Source organism: Chionomys nivalis, chromosome 3 (assembly GCF_950005125.1).
Source record: "Chionomys nivalis chromosome 3, mChiNiv1.1, whole genome shotgun sequence".
NCBI lineage: Eukaryota > Metazoa > Chordata > Mammalia > Rodentia > Cricetidae > Chionomys > Chionomys nivalis.
In genome coordinates this window covers 5485999-5500407 of record NC_080088.1, presented here as the reverse complement: position 1 = coordinate 5500407, position 14409 = coordinate 5485999, and positions in this window count along the sequence as shown.

Genomic DNA, 14409 nt, shown 5'->3' with positions numbered 1-14409 from the left:
TAAACTGACCAACAAAAGCTCTTACAAGATTTGTTCTTACCATGAATGTTAATGAGAATAAATGTCACTGGCCACTTTAATAGGCAAGCATGGATGTCTTAGTGGTTTAATATGATACAAATATATTCATTCAAATAACAGTGATGGATGCATGATGAGCGGCTCCCCACAGGTCAGTTGGCCATCTCCACTATAGCGTTATTCAGGGGAGTGTTCACTGCAGCAGGCTAGCCCCCACTATGATGTTATGCAGGGGAGAGTCCACTGCAGCAGGCTAGCCCCCACTATGTTGTTACATGGGGGAGTATGCACTGCAACAAGCTAGCCTCTGCTGTGATGTTATGTGGGGGAGTATGCACTGCAGCAGGCTAGCCCCTGCTATCATGTTACATGGGGGAGTATGCACTGCAGCAGGCTAGCCCCCACTATGACGTTACATTGGGAGTGTATTCAATGTATCTTCAATGCTCTGTTTTGAACCTCAGAGTGAGGGTATTAGGGTAGAGCCCCACTGTCATTGGAAGGGACACAGGCCTTTCTTTCCAGTCTGTGTTTTCTCATCCTCCAGTTTCTCTCAGCTCTTGTCTGGAATTTTTATATAATTTAGCTGATCTATCCGAAAGGAGACAGTGTGGGAGGATCATGGGAATGTTTACATGGGTCAGACATATAAACGTCTGCATCATGTTTGCCCACTTGAGCTAGTCAGCCAGTCATCTAACCACAGGAGGAGGGGGGTGGTGTTTCAGATTTAATGGTAAATTAATGTTTAGGATAATGATAATAGTTATAGGAGATGATGATCTTTGAAGCATTCCATTAGGCACTGCACTAAGTTTTGATTCATTCCCTTTTTGTCAACAAAACATAGATTAGGGTAAGGACATGCCCAAAGCTTCCCTGTGACTCAGCATTGCAATCTAGAGACCAAGGCCGCTGCGTCAGAAAGATGCCCAAGTCCGGCTGAAAGCAAGAAGCCTTAGAGATGAGGGCGTGTGGACATGGACCCAGATGCCAGCCAGGCAGCAGGCAGGCATGAGCATGGAGCAGTCCTGGCCCACTGGCACTGCCAGTTGACTGGCATCTGCTAACAGAGCAGCACACGAGAGGCCAACAGAACCTCCCAGCTGAGCCTTGCTCACACCGCCAACACAGAGAAATGGCAGCCAGCGAAGAACTGCCTCGGAGCCTAGAAATGTCTCTTAGTCAGTAGAAAGCTCCCTACACACACACAAAGTCAGGGTTTCCTCCCCAGCACTGCATAAAGCAGGGGCTGGTGACACAGGCCTATGACCCATGTGCAGGAGGAAGGGGCAGTCAGTATCCTGGTGCACAGAGGCCAGCCTAGGAAGCGGGACCCTGTCTCAAAAACCTAAACCAAACATAAACAAACAAAAGCACTGCGCTTAGTTCACTCCTTGGTGGATAGGGAGAGGACGCCCACGAATTCCAATGCGCGTCTCATTCTGCAGCACTCTCAGAGAAACACCTAGACATGATACTCCATTCTGAAAGTTCTTCCTTCGAGACCCAGAGAACATGTGTGTCTGTATTTCTCTGTCCACGCTGAAGGCCTTGTCTTTGGTCTACCAGAATAAAAATCACACACATAAATTCAAGTGTTTTGAATATGTCTGATCTCTAAAATTATAGTGATGGGGGGGAGTCCACAGAGATGCTAAGTACAACTCCTAATGTGTGTACCAGAGATAATTCGCCTTCCAGCTACACTGCTCTAAACTGTCTCCTGGCCAGTCTCCAACTTAAAAACTAGGTGAATATGGGCAAGAAGTTGACACATCTGTGAATTTTCCATTTTTAGGCTAAAGATATTTTCTCCAATCTTTGAAATTAGATGATAGATTCTAGGGTTGGGATCCCAAATGAAAACCTGAAGCATCTGATAGTTAAGGTTTATAGAAAATGCTAGAAAAACAAAGGATTAGATATAGGAAGGAACAAGGAGCCCCTGAACCCATTCCTACTTTCAGAAATGGACTGAGGTTAAAAAAAAAAAAAAAGATGGCGCTGAATCATAACCCCATTCATAAGACACACACATGAGCCCATACTGATGCACATACGAATCAACACTGATATAAATAAACGAATAAATTGGGTATGGGGTGCTTACCAAAGAGTTCCAAATAGACAGGAACAGCCAGGTAGAGACTGCCCACATCAAATCTCTGGAGTGTGGGACATCTCAGCCTCAGAGCCACTGCCTGTTGAGTGTCCTTAGCTACTTTACGCTTTACTTTGTTTATTTACCACCTGTGCTTCTGTGTGCATGCACACGCTTGCAAACACAGGTTCCTGTGTGTGTAGAGGCCAGAGGACAACCACAGGTGTCTTCCTTAGGAACGTCATCTAACCTGTATGAGATGGGGACTATCGTTAGTCCCGTTGGTGAGCTCTAAGCTACCAACAGTCACTGTCTCAAAGCGGGGTAGTAGTGAACTCCGGGCATCCTCTAGAGTCTCTGTCTTGGTTTCTGTGGCTGGGATTAAACTGCAGGTTCCCATGCCCACTGTTTTATATAAGTTCCATGGATTTAATGCTCAAGGTATTGTCACTGACCCCAACCCCTATTTCCAGTGTCTTTTCTGACGAGCTTGTGACCCCAGGGATGACCAGAACCACAGGCTTGCCAGGAACACAATACCAATGCCCATTTGCTAGTTCTTCCTGTGGACAGAAACTCTAGCAAAGGCTAAATCCTCACTAGAGCCTAGGAAAGTTAAAATAAAGCCATTGATGTTCAAAAGGGAAACTGAGGTTCAGAGAAGTTGTGGGACTCAGCAAATCTGGGATATGGACCTTGCTTTCTGGGATGGCGGAAGCCACCTGGGACCACAGAGAAATACTGTTCCATAACCGGGAATAATCAAAGATTTCCACCCTAGCCATATGCCTTGTTCTATAGGGTGTAAGAACAAAGCTGCTTGCCCCTGAGCTATTGATCATGGGACTCTGTGGGTGTTTGCCATTTTTTTAAATTAATTTTATTGAGCTCTACATTTTTCTCTGCTCCGTTCTCTTCCTCTCTCCTCCCCTTCAGCCCTCTCCCATGGTCCCCATGCTCCCAATTTACTCAGGAGATTTTGTCTTTTTCTACTTCCCATATATATTAGATCTCTCTAGGGTCCTCATTGTTGTCTAGGTTCTCTGGGATTGTGAATTGTAGGCTGGTTTTCTTTGCTTTATGTCTAAAAGACACTTATGAGTGAGTACATATGATATTTGTTTTTCTGGGTCTGGGTTACCTTGCTCAATATGATGTTTTCTAGATCCATCCATTTGCCTGCAAATTTCAAGATGTCATTATTTTTTTTCTGGTGTGTAGTACTCCATTGTGTAAATCTACCACATTTTCCTTACCTATTCTATTGAGGGGCATTTAGGTTGTTTCCGGGTTCTGACTATGACAAACAATGCTGCTATGAACATAGTTAAGCACATATCCTTGTGGTACGATTGAGCATCCTTTGGATATATACCCAAAAGTGGTATTACTGGGTCTTGGTTTCCTAATTTTCTGAGAAATCACCACACTGACATCCAAAGGGGCTTGCATTCCCACTAGCAATTCAGAAGTGTTCCCTTTACCCCACAACCTCACCAGTATAAGTTGTCATTGGTGTTTTTAATCTTGGCCATTCTTACAGGTGTAAGACAGAATCTCAAAGTTGTTTTGATTTGCATTTCTCTGATGGCTAAGGATGTTGAACATTTCCTTACATGTCTTTCAGCCATTTTAGATTCCTCTGTTGAGAGTTCTCTATTTAGGTCTGTATTTCATTTTTTTATTGGATTAATTGTTCTTTTGATGACCTATTTCTTGAGTTCTTTCTATATTTTGAACATCAGTCCTCTGATGTGGGGTTGGTGAAGATCTTTTCCCATTCTGTAGGCTGTCGTTTTGTCTTATTCACCATGTCCTTTGCTTTACAGAAGCTTCTCAGTTTTAGGAGGTCCCATTTATTAATTGTTTCTCTCAGTGTCTGTGCTGCTGGGCTTATATTTAGGAAGTGGTCTCCTGCGCCAATGCGTTCAAGTGTACTTTCCACTTTCTCTTCTATGAGGTTCAGTGTGGTTGGCTTTATTTTGAGGTCTTTGATCCATTTGGATTTCAGTTTTGTGCATGGTGATAGATAAGGATCTATTTTCATTCTTCTACATGTTGATATCCAGTTATGCCAGCACCATTTGTTGAATATGCTTTCTTTATTCCATTTCATATTTTTTGCTTCTTTGTCAAAAAGTCAGGTGTTTGTAGGTGTGTGAACTGATATCTGGTCCTGCCTTTGATCAGGTGGCTGATGCAGCTGGGTTGGAGGGAAATTACCAAGCACAGCAGAACACTATTCTACTGCATCCACCACAGTGGGGATCGGTATGGGAAAACAGTAGAGGTAGGGCCTTATGTATGCAGAAAGAAGAATCAAGAGACCATTCTGCCTCTCTCATGTATGGACTCCTCCTGGAGGCCTAGAGCTTTGAGGATGAGCATGGAAGATGAGGGAGAAAGCTGCCCCAGCATGAGAGTCACCGAAGGCTCAGTTCACATGGTACCGGGCTCTGTTGCAAACTCCCAGCAGTACGAAGGAATTGCTGATGGATCGGAAGAAGCAAAGACACCAGGCGGAGATGCACTGTTTTGGTGATCGCGGGACAAACTTTCCCCAGATGCCCTGCTATCTACTGCCCACTCCCAGTATTTTGAAACTCAGCAGAGCCATCATTATTGGAAGCCATCTGTTGCTGACTCCCGGGAGGATGCTATCTTATTAACACAGATGACTCACAGGACACATGTCAAAGGGTGAGAGCAGGGATGAGATGGAAGCTGGGGTGTCTCCCGGACAGCCACAATTCCGCGATGACACAGAACATGTGAATGCTGCCCACTGCTAAGCCGTGGTATGGGACCCCAAGTTCCTCTGTCATGTCACTAGGGTAGCAAGTGACTCTTCCCTCTGACCAGGTTTTCCTCAGTCCCTAGCTATATCCACAGGTCTCTGCCTGTGTGTCTACCTCTCGGCGGAGTACTGCTGGTCTTATTATCCAACAGCAGAGCCAGCACTAATGACATCTCTGCAAGCTGTTTTGGAGTCTGGATGATGCCCATCCCTTCCTCCCTGAAGTGCCCAGAACTGTGGAGTGTGTCATTACCGAAAACCCATCACACCTTCCTCCAGGAGTTATTATTGTGAGGAAGCAAATTCTAGTGGGGTGCTGAGAGCACGCATGGATAATTAATACAGAAAAACGGGCAGATACACAGCTCTCTTCAGCAAGAGAGCTGCTACAGCCATTTGTTTTGCCATGCTGAGTCTAGATGATTCTTATAGACCACCATGGCCATGACCACAGACAAGAGGGCTTTCTAGGAGGTTTGCCGATTGGGGACAAGTCACATGGTGTCTGTGTGTCACCTGGATGATTCACTAGGTACCTGTGACCACCCTTTAGAGACACTCCTGTGCTTGGCTAGTGGTTTATAATCCTCATACACTTTGGTGGCAGTGGCAACGACACTCAAGCAACAGATACTTGTGTTTCTGCAGAGATGTGTAATGGCACTGGAGAGGGCACCTTGTGGAATAAGCAAAGAGAAGAGGCCCAGGGTTTGAGGAGTAGGTTAGACAGAACTTCTAAAACCTGTTTCCCAAGTCACTAATACTGCTGGTCCTTTGTCAACTAGACACCAATCACAGTCACCCAGGAAGAGGGAACTCAAATAAGAAATCGCCTCCAACTATTGGCCACTGTGAAAATCTGTGGAGCATTTGATTGGTTGATGGTTGAGGTGGGAGGGTGTTCCCCGTGTGGGCTGTGTCATTCTTGGAGAGGTGGTCCAAGGAAGCATGCTGTGCAAGCCAGCAGCCAGCAAGTCTCCAAGGTTTCTGCCTTGATTCCTGCTCCAGGTTCTTGCCTTGAGCTCCTGTCCTGACTGGCCTCTGCAATGGGCCAATCCCTGGAAGTGTGAGGTGAAACAAGCCCTTTGCCTGCCCAGGTGGCTTTGGGTCAGGGTTATTACAGCAGCAGAGAAGCAAGCGAAGCAGTTGTCTGTCCTGCATTCCCAGGTGGAGGATACAGGGAAGGGAGGTGTACAAGATGGCAATCCCCTGTGGGTGAGGCTATAAAATATTCTAGGATGGGGACCGAACCACAGCAGAAGGAGATACAGCAGCTCTACATGGCCAGTGAGAGTCAGGGGTTCCCAAGCTCTGTCATCTGGGGACATCAGCAACTAATGTCGTATGGCCAGGTAACAGATACCATGTCCAAGCTCAGGAGGAGCCAAGAAGAGAGAATCCCCTCAGGTCTAAGATTCCTACCCACGCTCAGTGCATGACGACACAGGTTATGTGTTTGATACAGGTGTCACGTCGGGGAGGAAACACGGCTGCATAGGAAGTGAAATAAGTTAGAAGGAAACCTTGAAGGAATTGACATTTGTCCAAAAGAGGCAACACTAACTGAAAGGAAGACTATTTTTTAAATGAAAATTTGCAAAGGCTGTGCATCACCAGGTGAAGGCTGTGGATCTCCAGAGCTGTGCTGCCCCTTATCACAGCGGCTACTTACATGAGCAAACTAGGCTCAAACTAACTCAAGCTACCTCAGGTCACAGATCCAGTCCCTCACCCGCACCAATCACAGTTTCTCTACCCAATTGTCACGTGTGGCTGATGGCTGTCATATTGACAGCAGACACACAGCATGTCCATCACCACAGACAGGGCAGCGTTGGTCTAAAACATAAACCCGGGTTTGCGGCAGCCTCTCCTCTTTGGCACTACAGAGAGAGCCCAGCTCAGGAGTAAATGTGGTCAAGGTTTTCGCTCAAGGACAGCTCTCCAAAACACTCCTAAGTTCCTCTCCAGGGTTCATTTCTCATTATTTATTCATTCTTGAAGCATATATTTATATTTATTGAGTGGCTTTGAAGTGCCAGGTGCTCAGCAAGATGCTGAGGATGAAAAACAGGACCTGCTGTTCATCTTTATCAAGTTCAATTCCTACCTGGAATGACAAGCAATAAGCCAGTAATCAGGTAGCACTCATTCATTATAGCTGGGGAAAATGTCAACAGGGGCCATCATCTGCCCAGCTGGCTTCCCAGCTAAGGTGAGAAGCTGTGGGAAGCCACCACTGTAGAACTGCTACCCTGGGTCAAACAACAGAGCACAGGAAGGGTTAATGGGCACAGAAGGAGCCTGGTGTCTAAAGGGCCAGGAGAGAGATGTCCTCAGCCAGTTGGATCCGGAGTCTTTCGCGTGAGAAGGAGTCTGGTCAGTGTGAACAACAGGAGGAGGATCACAGAGAACAATGAACAATTAGCAGGTGGAAGAGGCGTGAGACATTGTTTTAGGTGGAGGCTTTCTGTGGTGAGGGGCATGGCCCGACCTGCTAACCCGAAGGCCACACTCCGGCCATCCTATAGTCTGGATAAGTTAGGGAGTGAGCAGAGAGAGGCTGGAACTCTCTAACAGGTGATGGAATCATCTAGTAAAGAGATGGTGGACCAGGCTAGAAGGCCCTGACATGGAGGCACACAGATACTCCTACAGTCATGGCTGAACTGAACCTAGCTTCCCAAGGCTGTCAGACTCTCCTGTGCTATGGCTACATCCTCCCAACTGGAATGCTTGGCTGATCTGAACCTAGCTTCCCAAGGCTGTCAGACTCTTCGGTGCTATGGCTACATCCTATCAACTGTAATGCTTGCTCCTAGAGAGGAGAGAGAAAAGAAGATTCAAGAAGCTCAAGAAACTTAGATAATTCTGGAAGCTGAGAAAGAAAGAAGATCCACAGGCCTCTCTCTGAGGTTAAAGCAAGCAGTGAAGAACTGTTGGGCAGGAAGACGCTCTCCAGTGGGGCCACGTCCGCTCTGCCACGAACTCTAGGGAGACAGCTTTGGTGTCTTGTCATCCATGCTGGGTCGGGTTTCCTGAAGATAAAGATGCCTTGAAGCTGCCCCTACTTATGTTCCCATAAATAATCCCAATTAACTTGTGGGCTCACCCAGCTAGGCCTAGGTGGGACCATTTCTTTGGCCCGTCATCAGTGCCCTATGTGGGATGACAGATACTTGCTCATGTCTCCCAAGAAGGTCCCCCCACCTCTCCACTGTGTCCCACCTTCAGATGTACCCCTCACTCTTCAATGTGCTAATCTTTTCACTTAGGCTTTCAATCCCCCGCCCCGTCCTCAGTGCCTTCTCATCCCCCCACTTCACTGCCGCGTCTTCTCGCTGGCACAGCTCCAGAACTCCCCCATATTCTACGTCACAGTACTCTCTGAGGGTGCCATTTGCTTTGTGTATGATAAGCTGCTTTTGGTCGAGCTTGGCCCCTGTGCACTCTGACCACCACTAGATGCCTTAGGGCCTCTTCAGCATCTCCCTGAAGCTGACTTCAGGGTTAGTACCTGGTCCTCTCATTTAGATATGAGGATTTAAACATACTTGTCAAAGGAACTGAAGGCTACCGTATCTCCCCTCGCCAATGTGAGCTTCCTCTTTGTTTAACATCTTACCTTTATTTGCATAAGCCCACTTCTTTGAATATTACTTCCTAACCAACCCTACAGAGGAAGCACAAAACTGTTCTTTTAAACATAGGATCTGTCCCTGGTGGGCTGCGTTTGGCAGCAGCCGTGGTCTGAAACCTCCAAGGGCTCAGTGAGAGCCGTGGAGAGTGCAGAGTGTGTTCAATTATCTCTCATTACTCAAAGTAAATGGAGGTGTTTAAGACAGCGGTTGTACAATCTCAATGGCCCCTGGACTGTCCTGGGAACTCTGAAAGACAGCGGTTGTACAATCTCAATGGCCCCTGGACTGTCCTGGGAACTCTGAAAGACAGCGGTGGTACAATCTCAGTGGCCCCTTGACTGTCCTGGGAACTCTGAAAGACAGCGGTGGTACAATCTCAGTGGCCCCTTGACTGTCCTGGGAACTCTGAAAGACAGCGGTCGTACAATCTCAGTGGCCCCTTGACTGTCCTGGGAACTCTGAAAGACAGAGGTCGTACAATCTCAATGGCCCCTGGACTGTCTTGGGAACTCTGAAAGATAGCGGTCGTACAATCTCAGTGGCCCCTTGACTGCCCTGGGAACTCTGAAAGACAGCGGTCGTACAATCTCAGTGGCCCCTTGACTGTCCTGGGAACTCTGAAGCAAGGTTTGCTCATCCCAGTGTGCACGCCGCCGCTAATGCAGGCGCACAGTAGGTCTTCAGATGCATTGGCTGAATGTAAAATAACTGGTATGATGGGTTCCCTGGGACAGGAATGATTTCCATGGCGATAGCTTGTTATAGAGGCAGGGATACCCCAAGCCATAAAGAGAGAAGAAATATAAATTGTTTAGTACCCAGCTCAGGTCCACTGTGCTGTGTAAGTGCCAGTGGGTGGTGGGACGTGAGAGTAGGGGTAGCCATCATCTGCCGTCTCCCCGTGACTCAGCACCAGGGACCATCGTTCTTCTCACTGTCTTTCATTCGTCCTGTTCCCTTCATTCACCTGCCGGGCATCCTCACAGCCAGCCCCCTTTCCCTGTCACCTGACCAGAGAGAAGAGAGAAGTCCCCCTGCCCCGCCCATGTTGTTCCATCCCCTTCCTCTTTCCCCTTGTAAAGGTTTTTAAGATTCCATTTCAAGTCCATATGCTCACACCATGCTGTCTGGACATTAACTTTCAGAATCTTCTGGATTATGAGGCACAGTCCTAATGTCAAAAAAGTCTGATGGGGGCTCAGCAGAGAGGCTAGAGAGGCGCTCCAATATGTAGGCTGCATTTGGCCCAAGTCCCCATGTGAACTGGTTTTAAGTTTCCGTCATCCTTGAGGTAACTGCCTCTTCCCTCCCATGGTGGGAGGGGAGGGGGCTCCTCCTATATTCTGAACTGTTTACTTAGGCATCAATAATTCAGGGCCCCAGCTCCCTTTCTGAAAGCCCAGGTGAGGGCAAAGGGCTTAGCCCCATGCCAGCAGCTCATTTGCTCCCTCCGCCGAGACTCCAGGGATCCCAGCAGGCTCCTGGCTGACCAGATCTGGCTGTGCTTGGACCGAGGAAGGAGGTAAGATTTGACTTCGAAAAGAAAATCTGCTTCTGTTCTCCTTCAGCTAGTTGTCCATTGTTCCGAATCTGTGGGATTGCCAGAGGCCACCTCTGAGGTAGGGCCCTGTGGCCTCTCATGGAAAGGAGAAGTGTGCTGTCCAGGGAAGCCTCCCATCCTGGCCTCAGACCCCGACTTACATGAAACCAGGTAAAGGGAATTTTGTCTTTTGTCTCTTTAATTCTACATGTATTTATGGAAGACTCAAGGATGAGAATGTGGCCACGGCAGAGGCTGGCTAAAGGCATGGGCTATTTAAGTTGGGGACCAGGGCATCCGAGGCATGCTCTTACCACTGGGGTGAGTAAGCATCAGCCGTGTGGGGATCTCTGTGAGCAAGCCTGAGAACACTTTTATTTTTCCAAACCATTGGAGGTGGTGCAAGAGCGGGGTCCTTCATCCTACAATGGAGCCTCAAAACGGTGCCACCTAGGGAAGGCTCCTGTCCTGGCCTCAGACCTGGGACAAGTTCTTCTCCAAGAAGGCTAACTCTCCCTGTGCTCATTTTGCTATTTCTCTTTAAGAATAAAACCTAACTGCTCTGAACCTTACAATCCCAGATTCAAGTGGCGAGAACTGAATCCTATCCCCAGGATGAGACAGAAATGTCTGAGCTGAGCCACATTTTCTATTTCCCCCATTCCCCATTCCTTGCTTTCAGCTCCAGCACTTAGGGAAAATACCTAACTAGGGGGGCTCATTGCCAGGGAGGGGTCCAGGCCTTTCTGTGATGCCCCATCCCCCTATTCAATAACCTTGGCTTCCTGTGGCTCCTTCCACACACACATACACACACACACACACATAATGAGGAATGGGCTCTCTCCCCCGATTCTACTCAGATGATTACTTAGAACGACATTTTACAGCCATCCTTACAGTTCTGAATCTCAAGCACTCTGCCCTGCAGTGGCTTGCGTAATCTTTCCCACCTCAGACTCGGGAACTCATACTGCAATCTGTCACCAGTGCAATCTTCTCACGACAGATTTCTGATCATGCCTCGTCACAACTGGTCCCTGCTTCTCACTGCTTGCCAAGGACCTGGGTCAGCTTCCATTTCGCTGGCAAAATGGGCACAAAGCTGTCCTGGGGCATCTGGAGTTCAATATCATAACTGTGCACGGATTCAGGTTCCAGGGTTTTCTCTAGGAAACTCCTTACTGTCTAATGCCTTAGCAGTCTCCTCCAGCCAGCAGGTTGCTCGCCCTTGCTGTTTCTGTCCACCTCTCTGGGACTATGGAGCTGCGGGAGAAGAACCCTTCACCTTCTTTGTGCACATGTGAGAGAACTATTTCTTACCGGGTGAGGAAGAAAGAGTCACATGAAGAGGTTGGTGGAAAGTGTTGCAAACGTAGGAAGCACATAACTACAAATGAACGACTCATCAGGGTGGAGGCGGTCATGGAGAACAACCTGGCTTAGGTGCCAGGGAGGATATGTCACATCGCAAGGAAATCGGATACGACACTCTTTGCTTGGCCTGTGCTCTGCTTGCTTTGTGCAGCCTTGCTTGACTCAGCCCAGTTCCCTGGAGGCTGGGGTTGTCCTCGTCAAGGCCATTTTTACAGATCAAGACACAAGGAAACTGAGTAGCAGTTACCACCGAGGCGGTAAAGAAGATGTGGTGTCCAGGCTCGAACCCAGGCCCCCCGACTGCTAAGGCCTAACCCAACAGGGCTGTCTTTTTCTGCCGTTAGAGAAAAGCTCAAGATGGTTCCAGCATTCCCAGGTTCTGGCCTTTGCGGTCACTACCTATCCAACTGCAGAGTCACCATGTGGGCTTCCTGGGCTGGCGTTTCTTTGTTGGTGACTTTATCTATAGTATGGTTTCTCAATCAGTGGTGGCTGTGACGGGCACCCCCACTCCCACCCCAGGACACTTGGCAATGTGTAAACACATTTTGGATGGATGCTACAGGGATGAGTATTGTTGGTATCTGTGAAGAAGCCATGGATGTACCGCATTGCCTTATACAATTTGCACGACTGCCCCAGAACCGAGGACGATGTGGCCCCAAGTGTGAAAATGGCTGAGGTTAAGATTCCTGTCTCTACAGCAGGCACCATGATTTCCATGTTCCTCTCACACCAGAGGGTATTCTGTGCATTCAGGGCCTGATGTATGGGAAACTACCCTACCATTGACCAGCTAAAACCTCTTGGGTGAATCCTCCGAGTTTGCGTCAATGGTCAGATCTACACCCTCCACCAAAAACCCTGTTTTCTGTCAAATAAAATCCCGCTGGGTCTCAGGGCTGCCTGGCCTGCTGGCAGCCGACCTCCAGCTCCTGTTCTGTTGGGTTGTTTTATCCTGCAGGCTCTACCTCCACCCCTGACTGGGTTTTGTCTTCCCTGTTCCCGGCATTGCCTCTGACAGCTGGGCTTAGGAGAGACCAGGCTCCAGATGAAAATCCCCAGCACGGCCCCACCACATTCCCCTGGCCTGACCGAGGCTCAGAGCAAGACAGACAGACATTTCTTCTCTGCTTACCATTCGGCTTTCTTTCCTCAGCTATCTGAATTTACTTTGAAAATCGTTTCCTCTCTTCTGCCCGACTCTCCTTTGGGCCTGCTCAGTTCTCTGTCTTATTTTTTTGTTTATTTCTACTTCTCATTTCCCCCATTGATCAGATGCCCTGGAAATGTTGCAGGAACAGTGTGTTCCCTGTAATATTTGGTTACACTTAATATTTCTCAGCAAAACGTTGCCTTGGAACACCCGAATGCTAAAACTCCAGGCCTGCCTGCTTATACTGGACAAGGGCTCCGGCACAGTCTGCGATTCATGCTGGGTCCAGTCCCTCCTTAAAGGGCAATTGCACCCAGGCTATGGCAGGAATGTGTCCCGGCAGGCAGAGCTCTAAGTCTCCCCTTAGACAAGGGAGTAGCTGTACAGACCTGCTGCTTTCCAACTGTCCATTCTGTGGCCTGTAGAGTGCCACAGGGCCTTGCTGGTTCTAGCCCTGTTCTAAGGGAGCTATAGGGACACTCTGGTTCTAGCCCTGTTCTTAAGGAGCAGAAGGGCCGCAGGAGTGTGCTGTTATAGCCCCATTCTAAGGGGGCTGCAGGGATATGCTGGCTCCAGCCCTGTTCTAAGGGAGTAGTTTCTCTATGCCTGTGCCACCAGGTGGTCTGCCTCTTGTTCCCGCTGACAGAACTTTTGATCATGTGATTTAATCTGAGCACCAGTAAAACTCTTCTGCTATGGGACTTTAAAAATCATATTTATGTGCACAAATGTTTGCCTGCATGTATGTCTAATGACACCATGTGTAAGCATGGGGGCCAGAAAACGGTGTCAGATTCCCTAGGGCCGGAGTTAAAGACATTTGTGAGCCTCCATGAATGCTCTGGGAATCGAACCCAGGTCCGGGAGAGAAACTAGTGCTCCTAACTACTGAGCCTCCTCTCCAGCCCACTATGGTGCTTTATAGAGCTTTGCAGCAATGGATGCTTCCTCTCTTCATCAGCCGTCACCCTGCACCACAGCCCTCTCCAAGTGCTCTGGGTACCAATGCAGATGGAGTGCATCACTTAGGAACGAACTGGCGGCAAAGGCTGGCTTAAAACTATGGAGTCTCCAATGGGACCAAATCCTGTGGGTGGGTAATGTCCATGTTCCCTACCTTTGGCTGTTTTCTGTTGATTTAAACCAAAATGCTCAGACTACGGTTTATACAGAAGAGAAGTTTATTTGGCTCATGGTTCTGGGGACTAGGAAGTTCAAGAGTGCAGGGTCAGGGGACGGCTTCCGTTTGGTATCCAGCGAGGGCTTGGGATCAAGTGGGCACAGTGAAGTGGGTGGTGTGACATGGGACTGGAGACAGTGTCCAACCCCTCTCTCATCTCACAAAGCCTCTAAGGGCACCGTGGGTGTCACCCTGAAAACCATATCCAATCTCAACCACCCTCCAATCCTCTGAAATCCACTAACACAAAGTGGGATTAAGTTTTCAACACATAATTGCATCAGGACCCATCCACAGGGCATAGTTGCACCCATCCACAGGGCAGAGCCGCACTCATCCACAGGGCAGAGCCACACTCATCCACAGGGCAGAGCTGCACCCATCCACAGGGCATAGCCGCACCCATCCACGGGGCATAGCCGCACCCATCCACAGGGCATAGCCGCAGGAGGACCCATCAACAGGGCATAGCCGCAGGTGGACCCATGCACAGGGTATAGCCGCAGGAGGACTCATCCACAGGGCATAGCCACAGGAGGACCCATGCACAGGGTATAGCCGCAGGAGGACCCATCCACAGGGCAGAGCCACAG